Here is a 21530-nt window from a genome sequence, read left to right as displayed (position 1 = left end):
GAAACACTGGTTAAACATTAGTGCTCTCAGATGGTCTAAACTGAATATCCTGAGCACTGAAGCTGTAACATAAGTTTATGTGCATAGAACATCTAACACATTAAAAACAGTGTTTCTGCATTGCAAATAAACATTAGTTCATTAGTCAGAGAGTTCTTTCATGTTGGGCAATTTTGCAGTTAACATTGTAAAAAGCTACATTCTCTCACTGAGAGAAAAGCTGTATTGCATATGTGAGCTTGTTTCAGCTTTCTTTCACCAGAAACACTGGTTAAACATTAGTGCTCTCAGATGGTCTAAACTGACAATCCTGAGCACTGAAGCTGTAACATAAGTTTATGTGCATAGAACATTTAACACATTAAAAACAGTGTTTCTGCATTGCAAAAAACACATTAGTTCATTAGTCAGAGAGTTCTTTCATGTTGGCCAGATTTGCAGTTAACATTGTAAAAAGCTACATTCTCTCACTGAGAGAGAAGCTGTATTGCATATGTGTGCTTGTTTCAGCTTCCTTTCACCAGAAACACTAGTTAAATATTAGTGCTCTCAGATGGTCTAAACTGAATATCCTGAGCACTGAAGCTGTAACATAAGTTTATGTGCATAGAACGTACCCAGTTACTAAACGTAACCTCGGTTCTCTCTAGAAGAGCGATCGAGTACTGCGTCTTAGCTAAGACGCTACGGGAAAAGTCTCTTTTCACGAAATACTGAAGCAAAAAATTATCCTTAATTTTGTATTTTTGTAAAGCGCATTTGCAGCAGTATACAGCCATAGGCGAGATGGCTCGTTCGCTCATTGGCTTGTTCTGCGGCAACTGCACAGCCTATCGAGCACAGGCTGATGCAACATCAGACCAATAAGGGCGCTTCGCGCCCTTCTCGCCACTTCCCGCCGAAACGGGTGTGGCCCAACCTATGAAGGAGCTCGAAAAGGCTGACTCACCTGATTTATTTCATCGCCGAAGCGAACCAGAGTGAATCGTACGCACGGCAGAGAACGCAGTACTCGTTCGCTCTTCTAGAGAGAACCGAGGTTACGTTTAGTAACCGAGTACGTTCTCTTACGAGAGCTCTCTCGTACTGCGTCTTAGCTAAGACGCTACGGGAACCCAATGTAAAACGCCGTGCGCGCAGGGATCACACACCAATAAACCTGAAGCAACGCCCAGGACCTGAGGGACTCACAGAGAGTCCAGGACAGGAAGGGGGGAAGCCCTCCGTCCCATATCTAGCAGCATCCGTAGATGCGGCAATATGACATCACACAGCCGAGGCAAGGCCTGACCAATGTGGCAATGCAGGTCTTACACATTACTGCCCATATAACAGTCGGCAGCGCATAATGCTCACGAACTCAGAGTTCCCTTCAGGGCCCTGATTCGACTATACCGACAACAGCCTTGCTTGCAAGGCGGGAACCTCCAGGTTATAGAACCTGATAAATGTAGACGGCGAGGCCCAACCTGCCCCCATACATATATCCTGCAAGGAGATCTCAGTAGACCACGCCCACGACGAGGCGACGCCCCTTGTGGAGTGTGCTCTGACGCCCAGCGGGCACTGAAGGCCCCTGGAAGCGTAAGCTAACGCTATAGCGTCAACTATCCATCTGGATAGAGTCTGTCTCGAAACAGCCATTCCCTTGGAACGCCCACCGAACGAGACAAATAGCTGCTCCGTCTGCCGAAAGGCAGCAGAGCGAGACACATAAGCTCTTAAAACCCTGACAGGGCAAAGAAGACTCGAGTCTCCATCCTCCCCTGACACCGGCAGGGCAGGCAGGGCAATAACCTGAGCCCGAAACGGTGTGTTGAGGGATTTCGGCACATAACCGTGCCTAGGTTTGAGTATGACTCTTGAGTCATTGGGCCCAAACTCCAAGCACGACTGGCTCACCGAGAGCGCGTGCAAATCACCCACACGCTTCACAGAAGCGAGAGCCAACAAGAATACTGTCTTGAACGACAGATGCTGAAGGCTAATCGATTGGATAGGCTTGAAAAGGGGACCTTTCAAGGCCTCCAAAACCGCCGCGAGGTCCCACATAGGGACTGACGGAGGTCTGGGAGGATTCAGCCTCCTAGCTCCTCTGAGGAACCGGATGACTAAATCATTCCTTCCTATTGACTGACCGGACGCCGTTTCAGAAAACGCCGCAATGGCAGCCACATAAACTTTGAGCGTGGATGGGGCTCTGCCCTTATCCAACAGCTCCTGAAGGAAGGAGAGGACCTCCGTCACCTCACAACTAAGGGGTGAATAACCTCGAGCTGTGCACCAGCTGGAGAACACCGACCACTTCGAGGCATACAGACGTCGTGTCGACGGAGCTCTAGCCTGAGTGATGGTATTTAGCACTCCCACTGCAAGATCAGCGGGTAACCATTGAGTGCCCATACATAGAGGGACCACAACTCCGGTTGAGGGTGCCAAATCGAGCCCCTGGCCTGCGAGAGGAGGTCTCTCCTCAACGGTACCGGCCACGGGGCGACATCTGCTAACTGCATCAAATCTGGGAACCATGGTTGGTTCTTCCCAAGAGGTGCTACAAGCAGTATTGAACATCTCGTTTCTCTCACCCGTTCTGTCACCTGCGGAAGGAGGGAGACGGGAGGGAACGCATAAAGCGGGCAGCACGGCCATCTCCGTGACAGCGCGCTTTCGTTCTTGGAAAAGAACGCGGGGCAGTGAGCGTTTTCGTGGGACGCAAAGAGGTCCACCTCCGCCATGCCAAATCTCTCCCACAACAGCCGGACTGTTTGCGGGTGTAGAGACCATTCGCCCGTAGGAACATTGCCTCTGGACAGCCTGTCTGGACCCAGATTCTGCAGTCCAGGCACATGCACTGCTCTCAGCGAGCGCACGTTGTGCTGAGCCCAAATCAGGAGGCGTTCCGTCAGCCTGCACAGGTTTCGGGACCCGAGACCGACCTGCCGATTTATGTAGGACACCACGGACATGTTGTCCGAACGGACTATGACGTGGTGATCCTTGATATGGGGACAAAAGCGCGTCAGCGCGTTCTCCACTGCCAGCATTTCCAGGCAGTTGATATGATGGAGCTTTTCCCGTTCTGACCATAGGCCAAAGGACGGTCTGCCTTCGAGCAGCGCTCCCCATCCCGAAGTGGAGGCATCCGTCGACACCATTTTCACACTCGGGGAAGTCCCCAGGCTTACACCTGATCGGTACCAGCCGTTCGCTGTCCAAGGTGCTAGAGCCGCAACACAGCTCTGATCGACCTTGAAATGCAGCCGGCCAGACGCCCACGCTCTGCGCGGCACCCGAGCCTTCAGCCAGAACTGCAGGGGGCGCATGCGGAGCAGGCCCAGCCGCAGAACCGGAGATGCTGAGGCCATGAAACCCAGCATCTTTTGACAGTGTTTGAGCGACACAGTCGCGCCACAGCGGAAAGAACTCGCTGCACACTGAATGCCCATCGCGCGCTGTGGTGACAGCCGCGCCATCATGGAACACGAGTTCAGAACTATACCCAGAAACAGGATCGTCTGACTGGGGTTCAGCGAACTCTTCACCCAATTGACACTGAGGCCGAGCTTCTCGAGGTGATCGAGTAAAACGGCTCTGTGGTCCATGAGCTCCGCTCATGATCGGGCCAGAACCAGCCAGTCGTCCAAATAATTCAGCACTCGTGTGCCTCTGAGTCTAAGAGGAGCGAGCGCTGCATCCATGCACCTCGTAAGCGTACGAGGAGCTACGGACAAGCCGAATGGCAGGACTGCAAACTGGTATGCCTGGCCCTCGAAGGCGAATCTCAAATATCGCCTGTGGTTTGACGCTATCTGTATTTGAAAATACGCGTCCTTCAGATCTATTGACATGAACCAGTCCCCTCTGCGAATCTGCGCGAGGAGCTTCCTGGTCGTGAACATTTTGAAACTGTGTTTCATCTATGCCTGTTCAGCTGTCTTAGATCCAGTATGGGCCGGAGACCCCCGTCTCTCTTGGGCACCAGAAAGTATCTGCTGTACAGCCCCCCCTCGCTTTGAGACACAGGCTCTACAGCCCCTTTGCTCAACAGTTTTGATATTTCGGCCCGAAGTATGTGTGCTACTTCTGTTTTGACCGTAGTTTTGACGCGCGCTGAAAAGCACGGTGGGCGTCGAGAAAACTGTAGCGAGTAGCCTCTCTTTATAATGCCTAGCACCCAATCCGAAACCCCTGGAAGCACTGACCATGCATCTGCATGAATGGCTAAGGGCTGGATGCGAAACGCGCTCTGTTGACTGGGCAACGGCGGCGCTCGAGTGTGCTGCGCATCTGAGGCGGGGAGCGCGCTGATCACCACGGGCAGATCGCTCTTCCTCGACCCCGTTCCGGCGCTTAACCGACTGGAGGGAGGCTGAGCGGGTCCCGTGGGACTCGATATATCTGCGAGTAACCGTGGGCTGCATGTGTGCACTTTTACCACTTTCAACTCGCTGTCTGCCTGTGCAGAATGTACGTGCACGGGCCTCGTTTTTACAGAAGCCCCGCGCCGTATGTGACATAGTGTATGTGGGCACTGGGAAGTGGGCACGTTTACTATGCGGCGCGCTCGACCGATCTGTGTCGATCTTATGTGCGCTAGCCCTGTGTGCAGGGCTGTGCTTACATGTGGAGATGGGCACTGGGTAGTGGGCATCGTCACTGCATTTATAGCACCATCGGCCGTGGCCGGACGAGCATGCACGGGTTTCGTTTTTACAGAAACCACATGACGTGTGTGACATAGTAATTGTGGGCACTGAGGGGTGGGCACGTTTACTATGCAGTGTGCGCGACCGACTTGAGTCGACATTATGGGCGCAGGCCCTGTGTGCAGGGCTGTGCTTACATGTGGAGATGGGCACTGAGGAGTGGGCATCGTCACTACATTTATAGCACCATCGGCCGTGGCCGGACGAACGTGTACGGGTTTCATTTTTACAGAAACCACATGACGCGTGTGACATAGTGATTGTGGGCACTGAGGAGTGGGCACGTCTACTATGTAGTGCGCGTGATCGACTTGAGTCGCTTTTATAGGCGCGAGCCCTGTGTGAAGGGCTGTGCTTATATGCGGAGATGGGCACTGAGCAGTGGGCATCGTCACTACATTTATAGCACCATCGGCCGTGGCCGGGACACCAGAAATTACACCTTTTTCGGGAAATATCTGGGTAGCCGTGATAACGGTTTTCGTGTGCAGGCAAGCGGGCAACCGTACAGGCTTGCGCATTGCAAACAATGCTGAAACAGTCACAATCTCTGGAAACTGAAACAGCGGCGCGCTTAGGTGACAGCCCGGCCGCAGCGGAACTCGTACACCGGCGCTTCGATGAAGCAGCCATCGTGTGTAGTGCCGACGCAGCGTCATGCAGCATGCGTAGATGGCTTTCCCAGGATGGCTTCGGGGCTCCCGGCCTCACCGTAATCCTCTGCCGCGGTCCCCGCGGCGCGGGGCGACGGCCAGTAGAGCGAGAACGGGGGTCTCGAGCTGCGTTGCTGAGCTGTTGTGATAACGACTTTTGTGTGCAGGCAAGCGGGCAACTGTGCAGGCTTGCGCATTGCAGAAAACGCTGAGACAGTCACAATTCCTGGAACTGAAACAGCGGCGCACTTGGGTGAGAGCTCGGCCACAGCGGAACTCGTACACCTGCGCTTCGATGAAGCAGCCATCGTTAGTAGTGCCGACGCAGCGTCACACAGGAGGCTTTAGATGGCAACACCGCTTTTGCCGCCGTCCAGCAGAGGGCGGACAAAGGTGCGTCGCTATCGCCTGTTCCACCGGCGGAAGTGAGTGGTAGTTCCTGTTTTTAGCATCATCAGTGTGGAGAATGCTAGTGAGACAGACGAACGAGTTTGTGCTGAATATGGAGCGTTCCAAGCCTTCGCCACCTCTTCGTGAAGCTCAGGAAGAAATGAGGCGGGCTTTGAGAAGTACGCTCATCCGAAAGGGAAATACCATCCAGCCGGGAACGAGAGGGGGGGGGGGGCGCTGGTGCAAACCACTCGCGGCCGAGACTCATCGCGGCCAACACGAGCATTCGCCCCGGCTCCTTCTCGATGTCAGCTCGTCTGCTGGGCTTCTGAGCAGAAGGCGCGAGATCCTCGGAGCTCGCCCAGCCCTCACTGCCCGAAGCTAGCAGAGAGCGCGTGTCCTCTTCCCCCGACGCGGCCCTGAGATCGACTTCCTCGGACGACGCGCCGGCAAACAGCGGGCGCTGCCCACCGGGAAGCAATGCAGGGGGGGCCGGTGAAGCAGGGCGAACCGGCGAGCTCGGTTGAGCTGAAGACGGTTCCGGAATCCGCTGGAAGCGATGCTTTTACGGCGCCTCAGCGCAGCGGAGAATGCAGGCTCAGAGAAAAAGGCCAGGCGAGTCCTCAGAGTCACCATGGCAACAGCTCGCAGTGGGGGCATCCGCCGTCAGCGAGCGAGCGCTGCATGATCTTCACCCAGGCAGGAGACACAGATGACGTACCGGTCTCCCTCGCTGAGTGGGGCTCTGACGAGCCGCAGGAAGGCATCTTAAAAAAGACGCGAGCTCTTTTACGAGTGTGTGTCGCAGGGCGAACACACACACACACATAAAGAACAGCTTGTATATAACAGGATTGAAAGGATTTTAACCTTAGCTAAGACGCAGTACGAGAGAGCTCTCGTAAGAGAAACAGTGTTTCTGCATTGCAAAAAACAAATTAGTTCATTAGTCAGAGAGTTCTTTCATGTTGGCCAGATTTGCAGTTAACATTGTAAAAAGCTACATTCTCTCACTGAGAGAGAAGCTGTATTGCATATATGGGCTTGTTTCAGCTTCCTTTCACCAGAAACACTGGTTAAATATTAGTGCTCTCAGATGGTCTAAACTGAATATCCTGAGCACTGAAGCTGTAACATAAGTTTATGTGCATAGAACATCTAACACATTAAAAACTGTGTTTCTGCAATGCAAAAAACACATTAGTTCATTAGTCAGCGAGTTCTTTCATGTTGGCAAGTTTTGCAGTTAACATTGTAAAAAGCTGCATTCTCTCACTGAGAGAGAAGATGTATTGCATGTGTTGGCTTGTTTCCGCTTCTTTTTACCAGAACCACTAACTAAACATTAGTGCTCTCAGACGGTCTAAACTGACAATCCTGAGAACTGAAGCTGTAACATAAGTTTATGTGCATAGAACATCTAACACATTAAAAACTGTGTTTCTGCATTGCAAATAAACATTAGTTCATTAGTCAGAGAGTTCTTTAATGTTGGCCAGTTTTGCAGTTAACATTGTAAAAAGCTACATTCTCTCACTGAGAGAGAAGCTGTATTGCATGTGGGCTTGTTTCAGCTTCTTTTTACCAGAACCACTAACTAAACATTAGTGCTCTCAGATGGTCTAAAACTGACAATCCTGAGCATTGAAGCTGTAACATAAGTTTATGTGCATAGAACATCTAACACATTAAAAACACTGTTTCTGCATTGCAAAAACACATTAGTTCATTAGTCAGAGAGTTCTTTCATGTTGGCAAGTTTTGCAGTTAACATTGTAAAAAGCTACATTCTCTCACTGAGAGAGAAGCTGTATTGCATATGTGCGCTTGTTTCAGCTTCTTTTTACCAGAACCACTAACTAAACATTAGTGCTCTCAGATGGTGTAAACTGACAGTCCTGAGCACTGAAGCTGTAACATAAGTTTATGTGCATAGAACATCTAACACATTAAAAACAGTGTTTCTGCAATGCAAAAAACACATTAGTTCATTAGTCAGAGAGTTCTTTCATCTTGGCAAGTTTTGCAGTTAACATTGTAAAAAGCTACATTCTCTCACTGAAAGAGAAGATGTATTGCATGTGTGGGCTTGTTTAAGCTTCTTTTTACCAGAGCCACTAACTAAACATTAGTGCTCTCAGATGGTCTAAACTGACAATCCTGAGCACTGAAGCTGTAACATAAGTTTATGTGCATAGAACATCTAACACATTAAAAACAGTGTTTCTGCAATGCAAAAACACATTAGTTCATTAGTCAGAGAGTTCTTTCATGTTGGCCAGTTTGGCAGATAACATTGTAAAAAGCTACATTCTCTCACTGAGAGAGAAGCTGTATTGCCAATGTGGGCTTGTTTTAGCTTCTTTTAACCAGAAACACAAACTAAACATTAATGCACTCAGATGGTCTAAACGGACAATCCTGAGCACTGAAGCTGTAACATAAGTTTATGTACATAGAACATCTAACACATTAAAAACAGTGTTTCTGCATTGCAAAAAAAAACATTAGTTCATTAGTTAGAGAGTTCTTTCATGTTGGCCAGTTTTGCAGTTAACATTGTAAAAAGCTACATTCTCTCACTGAGAGAGAAGCTGTATTGCATATGTGGGCTTGTTTCAGCTTCCTTTCACCAGAAACACTGGTTAAATATTAGTGCTCTCAGATGGTCTAAACTGAATATCCTGAGCAATGAAGCTGTAACATAAGTTTATGTGCATAGAACATCTGACACATTAAAAACAGTGTTTCTGCAATGCAAAAAAACACATTAGTTCATTATTCAGAGAGTTATTTCATGTTGGCAAGTTTTGCAGTTAACATTGTAAAAAGCTACATTCTCTCACTGAGAGAGAAGATGTATTGCATGTGTGGGCTTGTTTCAGCTTCTTTTTACCAGAGCTACTAACTAAACATTAGTGCTCTCAGACGGTCTAAACTGACAATCCTGAGCACTGAAGGTGTAACATAAGTTTATGTGCATAGAACATCTAACACATAAAAAACAGTGTTTCTGCATTGCAAAAAACACATTAGTTCATTAGTCAGAGAGTTCCCCATCGAGGGAGAGACGATGCGTCGATAACGCTTTGGGAACGCATTCTGCGTGAGTGCGTCTGAAGCATCCATGTCAACTAGTCCAATGGCGAGAGTGAGCGTCAGGAGTGATGTCACGACCAGGAATCGATAAAAACCCCAACCGGAGCAAACGGTGTTAGCTTTCTGTGCCTCAGCAAGCGATCTGTGTCAAACCTGTCTGTCACATTTACTGTTGTCTTGTTCAAAGTTTATATATCATGGCGAAGCAACTATTCAAACCGTGTGCTTGTCCCTGCCCGCGTTATTTAACGGGTGGGGATACACACGAGCTTTGTGTAGTTTGTTTGGGAGTGGAGCATGCGTTATCAGCCTTCGAGGAGACTGATTGCCCGCATTGTGAGAAGCTTTCGCTTCGCATGCTCCGCTCCCGCTTGTCACTCTTTGATGAGAAGAGCGGCGAGCCTCGCGCTCCTCAGGGTGCAGGACCCGCTTCTGCCGAGGCAGAACGGAGAATGCATTCCTGGGGTTCGCAAATGGATCTCTCAGCGGGGTTGGAGACGGGTCCGAGGGCTCTTTCTCCTCCCTTACCTGGGAGATCCATAGCTCAAACTCCGGTGTCGGAAGCCCGCCCCGCGGCTTCTTCCGCCCGGGGGGAGAGCTCATTGCTTCGTTGCTCTAGCTCCGAGGAGTTAGATGTAACGGGCAGTGAAGGTGACACAATCAGGGGGGAAGAGGATTCGCCATCTCTTTCCCCAGCATATGAGGAGTTGGTTAATGTATTAACACGAGCTGTAGATAAGTTACATATATCTTGGCCATCTGATAAACAGAGCGCTCGTCCTAAAAGCAAATTAGACGAGCGTTTTCTGTCTTCTAAAACATCTCCTACATCACGGGGTCTCCCTTTTTTCCCTGATCTTCACAGTGAGCTGTCTAGATCGTGGAATAAGCCATATTCATCACGTCTTTTCAGCCCTCAAGTGCGCATTTATTCTGATATAAGAGGGCTGAAAGAAAATGGTTATGAAGCGATGCAACGGGCGGAACAGACGCTCGCGAGCTATCTTTCCCCTGGTTCAGCGTCATCTATTAAGAACCCGACTTTGCCCACGAAGCCTTTAAAGATCACATCTAATTTAGTGGGTAAAGCTTACACAGCGGCAGGTCAGGCTGGAGCTTGCCTTCACTCGATGGCTTTGCTTCAGGCTTATCAGGCTGAGCTGCTGGGGGAGTTAGATAACAGTGAGGGAGTCAGCCGTGACGAAATTCGCGAACTTCGTCGGGCTACGGATTTATCTCTCAGGGCGACTAAAGAAACAGCACGTGCTATTGGTAGATCTATGGCTGCTTTGGTTTCTACAGAAAGACACCTTTGGCTTAATCTTTCAGATATTAAAGATAAAGATAGATCTTTTCTTTTAGACGCTCCCATTTCTCATGAAGGTCTGTTTGGTGATGCTGTGAATGAAGTGGTTGAAAGATTTCAAGAAAATAAAAAGCAATCTGAAGCTTTTAAAAGTTTTCTCCCTCGACGATCTAATCCTGATGCTGCTGGGCGTGCAAGGCAGCCCCAGCCTTCATGCTCCTCATATCGTGTTTTTCAAAAAGAGAGTGTTGTGTCTCGCGCTCCTCCTCAAAAATCACGGGGACCGAGCCAGCACTCACAGCCAAAGCAATCTAAGCAGAAGCCGGATCTGAGGACCGTTCTTCTCGCTAAGAAAGCTTCGGCTCAGAATAAAAGGTCCTGACGCCAAATGGGTCAGACCTGTGAGGGCAGCCCCAACCGAGACGGTGCGGTGTACACCTCAGTATACGGTGCCCGTCCGGTCTCGGTGCTCTCACGGGGCCGTCCTGCCAACCCCGTCACCCTTGGTGCCTCGTGGCGCAGCGGTCTCCAGCGGGTCTCTGGCGCTGTGTCTCTCAGACGCTGTGTCGGGCTCGCTCCCTCTGAGGGGGGTTCAAGAGCAGTTAGCTCCGGTGGTTCCTGGGTTTCGGCTTCAGGTCCCCGCACTAGCTGTTCAAATTACACCAGGGGCCAGCCTCGAGAGGCTGGTTCCCTTAGTAGAATGTCTGACAGAATGGAAAAGTCTGCCGAATATATCTCAATGGGTCCTGCAGATAGTAGAGAAGGGTTACAGAATCCAGTTCGGTTCTCGTCCCCCTCGCTACAAAGGGGTGTTGCTCACAGTAGTGCATCCCGAGCAGGCTCTGGTCATGGAGCAAGAAGTGAAATCTCTTTTAGCGAAAAATGCTATAGAGCAGGTGTATCTTCCCGACAGGGCATCAGGTTTTTACAGCCGTTATTTCATTGTTCCAAAAAAGGATGGAGGGCTGCGTCCCATTTTAGATCTTCGTCTGTTGAATCGTACAGTTCAGAAATTTAAATTCAAGATGCTGACACTCAAACAGATCGTGACTCAAATCAGATCCGAGGACTGGTTCGTCACGATAGACCTAAAAGATGCGTACTTCCATATCTCCATCCTCCCTCAGCACAGGAAGTTCCTAAGGTTTTCTTTCGGGGGCAAAGAATACCAGTATCGGGTACTTCCCTTCGGTCTAGCTCTCTCAACCCGCACATTCACGAAATGCGTAGATGCAGCTATGGCCCCGCTCAGTCTGCAGGGCATACGTATTCTGAATTACTTGGACGACTGGTTGATTTTAGCGGAATCAGAACAGTTGGCGGTTCGGCATCGAGATGTCGTCCTCGCTCATATGCAGAAGTTGGGTTTGAGGCTCAATACCAAGAAGAGTGTGCTATCTCCATTACAGAGGACCACTTTTCTTGGGGTGGTATGGGATTCGGTCACGATGCGAGCCGCTCTTTCACCCGCTCGTGTAGCCAACATCCTCACAGCCACATCAGAGCTAAAGCTAGGCCAGTCACGCACTGTAAAACAGTTCGAGAGATTGTTGGGTCTCATGGCAGCAGCGTCCAATGTGATCCCCTTTGGCCTGCTGGGCATGAGACCTTTACAGTGGTGGCTCAGGACCAGAGGGTTCTCCCCGAGGGGAAACCCACTTCGTACGATCAAGATCACGCGGCGGTGTCTCCGCGCCTTGGTCATATGGAGAGAACACTGGTTCCTGTCCCAGGGTCCGGTATTGGGAGCTCTTTGTCATCGGGTTGCCATCTCGACAGATGCTTCCCTTACCAGCTGGGGAGCGGTAATGGAAGGCCGCTCAGCTCAGGGTCTGTGGGAGAGCCATCATCACTCTTGGCACATCAACTGCCTGGAGATGATGGCGGTCTTCAAAGCTTTGAGGCACTTCCTGCCAGACCTGAGGGACCATCATGTGCTGGTCCGCACAGACAATACATCGGTGGTCTCTTACATCAACCGTCAGGGGGTCTGCGCTCGCGCCCACTCTGCAAATTAGCGCACCAGATCCTCCTGTGGTCCCTGGGGAAATTACGCTCTCTGAGGGCAATGTATATACCAGGGACTCAGAATATTGGAGCAGACACCCTGTCGAGGCAGGTGCTGAGGTCAGGGGAATGGAGGCTTCACCCCGAGGTGGTGGAGCTCATATGGGAATCTTATGGCCAAGCAGAAGTGGATCTGTTTGCGTCTCAGTACACGACGCACTGTCCACTATGGTTCTCCCTTACTCATCCAGCCCCCCTGGGGTTGGACGCTATGGTACAGATGTGGCCGAGGCTACGTCTGTACGCCTTTCCCCCTGTTGCTCTGCTCCCAGGAGTTCTGGAGAGAGTCCGCCAGGACGGAGTAAATCTACTTCTCGTAGCTCCACACTGGCTGAGCCGAATCTGGTTTGCGGACCTGATTCATCTCCTCGACGGTCCTCCCTTGGAGATCCCGATCAGGAAAGACCTTCTATCTCAGGCCGGGGGCACTATATTTCACCCCCGGCCAGAGATTTGGAAGCTTTGGGTGTGGCCTCTGAGGGGGCGCAACTCATAGAGAGTGGTCTCTCAACTGAGGTTGTGGAGACCATTCTTAGCTCCAGAAGCTCCAGCTGCGAGGAAACTTTATAGACTCAAATGGAATGTTTTTTCTTCTTGGTGTTACCAACATCAGTGTGACCCCGTCCACTGCTCTGTTGGCTCAGTTCTTGAGTTTTTACAGGACCGCTTCACTTCTGGTCTATGTCCATCCACCTTAAAAGTTTACGTGGCGGCCATTTCGGCTTTCCACGCCCCAGTGGGTGGTGCATCTCTGGGTCGTGACCCTCTTATCTCTCGTTTCCTTTGTGGCACCTTGAGGCTGAGACCTGCAACTCGTGCTAGAGTGCCGGCCTGGGACCTGGCTATAGTTTTAGAAGGCCTTTCTAGGGCTCCTTTTGAACCCCTAGATTCTGTCTCTGAGAAGTTTCTTTCGTTTAAGACTACCTTTCTCCTTGCTATTTCGTCCCTAAAAAGAGTCGGAGACCTTCAGGCTCTCTCGGTTTCTCCCACCTGCCTTGAATTTGCACCTGGGATGGTCAAAGCATTTCTCTACCCTAAGCAGGGATACGTCCCTAAGGTACCGACCATTGTTCCGAGACCTATTGTTCTGCAGGCTTTCTGTCCTCCCCCGTTTGCATCATCGGATCAGGAAAAGTCTAACCTCTTGTGCCCGGTGCGAGCATTGGACACTTATGTTCATCGGACTTCTTCTTTTCGGAAATCCGATCAGCTGTTTGTTTGTTTCGGGTCACCTAAGATATAGGTCTTCCTGCCACTAAACAGACACTTAGTAAGTGGATAGTTGGGGCTATCCTTCTTGCCTATGAGTCTTCTGACCTACCGTGCCCTTTGGGGGTCAGAGCTCATTCTACTAGGAGTATGGCGGCCTCTAGAGCCTTATTATCTGGGGCCTCTCTTCAGGATGTTTGCGATGCGGCAGGCTGGTCCTCGCCACTCACATTCGTCAGGTTTTATAGCCTAGACCTGGACGCTACTCCCGGGTCTCAGGTTTTTAATTCTTGAGCCGTTGGTTTTTTCTGGCTGACACTCAGGCACTTGTTATATGGCGGTTTGGGTATTCTCGTTCCCAAAGCGTTATCGACGCATCGTCTCTCCCTCGATGGGGAACGTCTCGGTTACGTCTGTAACCTCGGTTCCCCGAGAAGGGAACGAGACGATGCGCCTCCCTGCCATACTTACTTCGTTCCTGTGATCGACTTGCTTCGGCACTGTCGAAGCTAACACCGGTTGCTCCGGTTGGGGTTTTTATCAATTCCTGGTCGTGACGTCACTCCTGACGCTCACTCTCGCCATTGGACTAGTTGACATGGATGCTTCAGACGCACTCACGCAGAATGTGTTGCCAAAGCGTTATCGACGCATCGTCTCGTTCCCTTCTCGGGGAACCGAGGTTACAGACGTAACCGAGACGTTCTTTCATGTTGGCCAGATTTGCAGTTAACATTGTAAAAAGCTACATTCTCTCACTGAGAAAGAAGCTGTATTGCATATGTGGGCTTGTTTCAGCTTCTTTTCACCAGATCCACTAACTAAACATTTGTGCTCTCAGATGGTCTAAACTGACAATCCTGAGCACTAAAGCTGTAACAAAGTTTATGTGCATAGAACATCTAACACATTAAAAACAGTGTTTCTGCATTGCAAAAAACACATTAGTTCATTAGTCAGAGAGTTCCAACCCTGTATCACACGAAATACGTTCTGAGGAAACTATTTTGCAAATCGCAATTACGTTACATGCCAACATATAAGCAGTGCTATTATGTTGGTCCTTAACCTAATTTAAGGAGTGCTATTACGTTGGTCCTTGACCTAATATAGCCAATTTATTGCAGTGCAATTACGTTTGTCCTGAACATAATATATCCAAAGCAGGTTTCTTTTCACACGTAGCAGCTAATGCTGTTAATTTTGTTTTAATTATTTACTCCCTTTTTTCTCATCGGGCTACAAAATATTATCAGTCATAATTTTATCTGGCCCTCCAACTGGTTTTTGATGTTTAAAACCCCTCGCAATCTGATATCAAAGTACCCGCAAAGGTTTAGCGCTTTCAGCGGTGAGTTTAACAACACTCAACTCCAGGTAAAACAGCATTCAGCGGTGGGTTTGACCAAAGCAACGCTCAACTTCAGGAAAAACGGCATTAAAAGGTGAGTTTAACAACGCTCCAAGGCGCGTGCAAGTAAGCAGTTTAACCGTTTTCTTACAACCCATTCTCGCTTATCGCTTATTCATAGTTTATCACTATGAACTCACGTTCAAGATGTCTCATTCAGCACACATCGCGATACTTGTCATCAGTTTACATGTGCCAAAGGTTCGGTGAGTAACTTAGATGTAAATTCGCTCTTTTAATGCCTGTTATAAAATGTATTCCGTCTTCATTATTAATCAGATTAGCGCCGTATTGTTTACTCGCTGTATTATATCAGTCATCTGAGGCTGTCTTTGAGTTTCATTGCGTTTAACTAAATGAACACAGCTGCTAACTAGTGTGATTAAACTCTGTCGGTCACGTGACGTGCCATAGACTTTCAATATATTCATTTCAGGTTCAAAGATGTAAATTTGTAGTAAAATCATGGTAACCACGACACGTACAACAGTAACAAATTAAATTTGAAGTTAAAACCCAGGAACGGGCAATTTACCATGTTTTTACCACAGTAACTGTAGTTTTACTATGGTATATTAATAATCAATACAACAATACAATAATCATCAAACTAATGGTTGTACAACTGTAATGGTCGTTTTTTGATGTGCTTTTATATGACAGATATCACAGTAATCACATTTACATGTAATCACATGTAAATCATGCTTTTGATACCTTTTTATGTAAATCCAAAAAAAAGTAAATAAATAAAAGGACACATTTTTCCCCTCTTGCAGTTCATTCATATCAGTTTATATTTTAAATATTTTGCTCACAAAACATTATTCAAATTCTGTTTATAATTCTATTTTATTCTACCCCCCCCCCCCCCTCCTCTTATTTTTATTATTATTATTATTATTATTTTTAGCTGAAAAGATGTAAAGGAAGCAGTCATCCCTGTGGTGTTTGTGGAGCGGTATTCCTTCAGAAAGGGAGAAGACAGAAAGCTGCGGAGGCAGACATTTTCAGCAGTAAGTCTCTGATAGTTTTACCCTTTTATCAAACTGCTGTTATAAATTGCACAGCAGTTGTTGTTTCTTAACCTTTTGCATTGTCCAAATACCCACACTTGACAGTGTGTGTCGAACTTTTCATGACCTGACTGTGTGTCACAATGTCTCCAAATGCGCCATCTCCTCCTGAGAAACCGGATCATCCAGCCCGCTGTTGAAATAGTCCTTCAAAGCCGCATCATTGTACCCCATACCCTCAGCCAGGGACCAGAACACCTGTGCCAGGGCACCCACCTCATTGCCTCCTTGGCGGAGGGTGGTCAACCGGAGATACCTTGCTCTCGGCTCCGCCATCCTGGCTAGCCAGGTGTTCAAATTAATTTTTGGTGCTTCTAATTAAGTGAAAAAAATATTTTCAATATCTAATTATTATTATTATTATTATTAATATTTCACATACATTGGAAAGGTTATATTATAGCTTATATTATTATTATAGGTTATATTATATAATATAGCTTGTTATTAATGACTTGCTTTTATTAATGGATGCATTTAACATTTAATTATACAGCATCTTTTTTTATAGGCTGTATAATTACACACACACATACAAACAGTAATGTATAAGTTGCATGTAATAATATTTCTTTTCTTTCTGTCTTACAGGATTGTTTGCAGATAATGCTGTTCTTCTTTTTCAGAAGTTTTCGGTGAGCCAACCCTCACAAACCTTCCTAAAAACTAAAAGAGTTATTACTGAGTCTCAGCGAATCTTGCCATGATCAGCTCTTCCCAGGTACATTTGTTTAGAGTATTTTTGAATCAACATTTACTCATCAAATGCTCTGGTCTGAATCTTACTTTAAATTAACTTAATTATATGTTTAATGAACAATATTAATTACACACAGAGTAAGTAGAAATTATCTTGTTTTTCAGAAGATAAGGAAGACCAAGGAAATTATTTGCTCAGGATGAGGAATGAAGATGGCCATCTTGAGCTCAAACAAAGACAGAAGTCCTCTGGTATGTGTGTATTGAAGCAATGCTGTGTTATGTGCTACAGCACTTTATGATGATCTCTCACCGGACTGGTCATGTCAGCCGTGATTATTCTTTCTAATATGTTTTTTTTTTTTTTTTTTTTGATACAGCTATTACAATTATAGCACGTTGGCAAAGTGTGACAGGAACATTTTTACATTTTAAGTTTTAAAAAAAACAACACCTGTTTGTCTTAAATAAAAGAATACAAGTTTTATAAAAGTGGTTTACATTATTTAATTGTTTCATAAATGTTTTGTTATAAATTGTGGATTGATAGTTGATTGGTTTGAAGCAAGGCCTGACACTACACAGACTAAAACAAATTGGTGAGAGAAGTCAGGAACTTTGGAGAAAGATTCTAGAGGAAGAAGACATTTACTGCAACAATAGATGAATTAAAGAGGCAAAAATTTCTGTCACGTGCTAAGGGGTGTCTCATGAGCAAGTCCTTTGCCTCTAACTTTTTCTTAATTCTTGCAGAATGAAATTTTTATCGCAGTATTTTAATTTGTACAGATGATCTCATCAGCCAAATGAGGGGTTTTGACCAAGTGATGCTCTTGAAAGGAGTGAAAGAAGAGGATGTGGTAAATTGTCTTCAGAGAAAAAGCTTCTCAAAAGGTCTTAAAACAGCTTGAAGAATGGTAAGTGTACAATACTAAAACGGTCATAGTTGCTCACACTGCTAAAATCACGCAGAACATAAGCTGAGCTCTCTGTCCATTAAACAACTTCATCTGAATTGTTTATATTGTTTGTTTTACTTTGACCAGGTCTGGAAACTGTCTGAAAATGGGATGTTAGGACTGAGAGATCATCTGGCTGAGAAAAGGCTACACCACATCAGTGCTGGATATCAACCACAAACTGTTTCCAGACACGAGAGAAGAAGATCACGATGGGGAGATGAAACCAGTTTAGATGTGATGATAAGGAATCATTATTTTCTGAAACAGTATCACATGTCTTATAAGTATCACATGATCTGTATCACAGTTGACTGGATGGAATCTTTTTACTTTTAAGGACATTTCATCACTCCTTTGTGTGAACTGATTAATTTATGATATTAATGAATTTTTGATCCATTATTATTTTCCTTAAATCGTGTTTGTCTTGATGCTACTTTATCAACTTCATAGTCTATGCTTCAATAAAATTAATATGGTGAATATTGTGTGCTGAAAATTCTTGGTAAATTCATAATTTTACTAGGTAGGCTCGTATGTGTTTATTCTACACTTGAAAAACTACAAATGATTAATTACAGGATTATTTTTTACTTAAGACATAAACATTTTTTTCATCAGATTAATGAAATCTGAAACAACAATACACCAGAAAGTTATTATTGCATATATTTATCACAAATATGGCTTTTTTAAAATATATTTATATATAAAGGGAGTTACTAGATGAATTATTTTGAAAAGCCATTTGCTTTATTGTTACAAACACTTGAGGGATAACTGAGAATGTAGCAGGAATGATCAACGTGGATCTTGTACTCCATTAAAACCAAGAGCATGCACATTACTGATGTCCAGTACCTGAGGAGCAAGATACGGGGGTGAGGAGGACATTTTTACACTGATTGTTGCTAATTAGTTTATATATATAGTATTCTTATATATATATAGTATTCTTAGTACTCCATGAATTCTTCCTTGTGTAATAGTGAAGTATCACAATGTGTATGCATTGTCCTTGATTACTGCTTAACAGTGGGGAATAGATAAAGGCAAGTTGTTGCAGGTTTATCCATTCTATTTATTACTGTTAACTTCAAAAATAAAATAATCTATTATTTTTATTATTAAATAATTTCTTTATTATTTTTCCATGTTTCATCAGATGGCCTCACCACGTCCTGTCAAAAGCTTTACTAGCCATGATGTTAAGATTAGAAAAGTGTGGACTGTGAAAACTGTCAGATGTAAATGTGACTCTGCTCAGTTTGTTGTCCATGATGAGGAGAATACATATATGTTGGTTTTACTGCCCTTCTACCCCCAGGGGCCCAGTAGCACCCCCCGAAAGAGCCAAAAACTGTACATTTCAAATGGCTGTAAATCAGAGTTTAATTAACGAATCAAAGAGAAAACCGGAAGGATTATTACTTATGCTATGCTGATAAAATAATGTCGGGCACAGTTTTCAGAAATAAATGGAAATGTGTCATAAAGGCATTTTAAATATTGCTCACTCTAAAATACCAAATTTCACTCTGTCTTTCAATTATATCATAGAGGTTTGCACAATGAAAATATTTAGAAATCCAGTTTTCCATTAAATATCTTATTTATTTCATTTCGTCAATAAAACGATTTAAACTACATTACCCACAAGCCTCCGTCGTTCTATCTATGGTTAGGGTTAGGGTTAGGATCTCGCTAAAGAGGAAATTTTTTCTTAACATAGCAACCCTTACTTGTTGACTTAATCTATTACTAATGTGATAATAGCAGCAAAACGTACTTTTGTAAGACGATGCGCTGTTTAATATGGGTTAAAAGATACTCCAACCACAGACTGTCCTGCGGTGACAAGGGAAATTGACAGCCAATGATATCAAAGCTGAGCAGCGGCGTCACGCTTCCTTATCCATTTATGACCCATGTCTTTCAGCTGAAGGGATAGATTGGTTAACAATCAATAACATTTGCTACCTATTAGATTGTGTTTTATTAACGTCTACACCTTCCTCCAACAATAATGCAAATGCTCTAATTATTGTTGTTTAGCTTGACAAAAATTGGGCAATATTGATGAGCACATGGCCAGCATTCGCAGTTCTATCTAACCGATTCCTCTAATTAAATATAAGATTTTTTTTTCAAAGACAAGTGCATTTTCTAATCAAATGATGAGTTTCTAACATTTACATTGTATGTTATGTTGTGCTTTAAAGTTATAAAAATTATTAACTTTTGTGTTTCTGTGATTTGCCATTCTCTATCATTTGAACTCTAGCAAAAAAAGAAAGAAAAAACTAATTCAAAGACAAAGTGCCCTTATAACTGCACTGCATCCTCTGTCAATAAGCTTGTTTTTGCCACTATGAAGAATAAAAATACTTTGCAAATACTTTTATAAAAAAAAAACAGATAGTCTTTCAGAGAACACTGGAGAATTTAATTGACCAAAAAGTGATACAACACACGGTTTCAAACTCAGAAAATAAAAACCATGAAGACATGCATGTCAAGTGTGCAATATCATCTATAAAACTCCATCAGCACAGCATCAAATAAACACTGATTGTCCGAACAATGGAAGAAAGAAAACGTGTTCAGGAAAACAAACACCTGCTACATAAAAATGCAGAAATAAAACCGACAATAACATCATTCACTTTATGACTGGAACTAGGGGATGGCTGTGCATGAATACGTCCTTTACGAAAACTCCTGATGAGAACTGATATTTTTTTTTTTTTATGATAAAAGCACCAGAAGCAAAGTTTACTGTATGAAGCTTGAAAAAGAGAACACAATGCTTTATCAATATGAAAATACTATTTTCAACTATTGTTTTGATCACTGGTTCTGTATACAGTATATGGGTTGCTGGAAGGTCACAATGTAATCATTATAAGCTTAGAATTCAAACAAAGTTGCATTTTCTGCAAAAATCAAACCACTGCAAAGTCTAAACACTGATCAAGGGACCATTTCTGTGTGTGGGGGGGGGGGGGTAAAGAGTTAAAGAGTTGATTCCTTGTGCATGACGGAGGAGAACAGCATTATCTGCAAACAGTCCTGAAAGACAGAAAGGAAATATTATTTAATTACATGCAACTTTTTTTTAGACCATCAAAGCAGCCTCTGTAAAGATGCTGTATAATTAAATGTTAAATGCATTATCTATTATTAAAAGCTAGTCAATAATAGCAAGCTATATTCATATGAATTATTTTAAAAAATATTACATGCTTAAAGGACTGTTATCAGTAGTGTAATTGATCTGGTCACAGAAACCTTTCCAATGTATGTGAAATATTAATAATAATAATAATAATAAAGATATTGAGAATAATTTGGTAGTAAAACAAAGTGTTGCACGTTTTCTTGGTGCACAGAAAAGTATATTTATTTTCTAGATCATTTGCAACTGCTTTTTTTTTCACTTAATTAGAAGCACCAAAAATTTAATTGTCCTCTGTAATAGGGACTAATGAAAAGAGATTTAGAATTTATTTTAAAATGCAAAGTTGAATAAATAAATTAAAAAAAACTAAAACTCTGTAAACACTTAAGTTGTTGTTGTTGTTTATTGATCCAACAATCAGCTATCTCATATACATATGAGTGCTGTTCTTCCTGTGGTCAAAATCACTATTACATATAAATTTTTACAAAGTGTGTCCCATAAGGCAGTGGCTCCCAATCCTGGTCCTGGAGAACCCCAACACTGCACATTTGATATGTCTCCCTGATCAAACACACCTGATTCAGATCATCAGCTCATCAGTGTAGACTCCAAGACCTCAAAAGTGTGTTTGTCAGATAAGAGAGACACCAAAACCGTGCAGTGTTGGGCTCTCCAGGACCAGGATTGGGAAACACAGTCATCAGGTCATGAAAAGTTCGACACACACTTTTGGTCACCATGCTCACTCGAACACTTGGGCTAAACACA

The 21530-nt window shown here is 45.0% G+C and overlaps 1 long non-coding RNA gene across 1 annotated transcript; it reads left to right on the top strand.

The window, feature by feature from the left end:
• Positions 1-16765: 16765 nt before the first annotated feature.
• Positions 16766-17919, top strand: LOC132125465 (uncharacterized). The gene is made up of 3 exons (XR_009426919.1): positions 16766-16868; positions 17406-17533; positions 17694-17919. It is a non-coding gene; the product is annotated as an uncharacterized LOC132125465 (long non-coding RNA).
• Positions 17920-21530: the final 3611 nt, after the last annotated feature.

The sequence above is a fragment of the Carassius carassius genome, chromosome 43 (assembly GCF_963082965.1).
Source record: "Carassius carassius chromosome 43, fCarCar2.1, whole genome shotgun sequence".
In the NCBI taxonomy this organism is placed as follows: Eukaryota; Metazoa; Chordata; class Actinopteri; order Cypriniformes; family Cyprinidae; genus Carassius; species Carassius carassius.
This window is presented reverse-complemented; position numbering and strand designations above follow the sequence as displayed.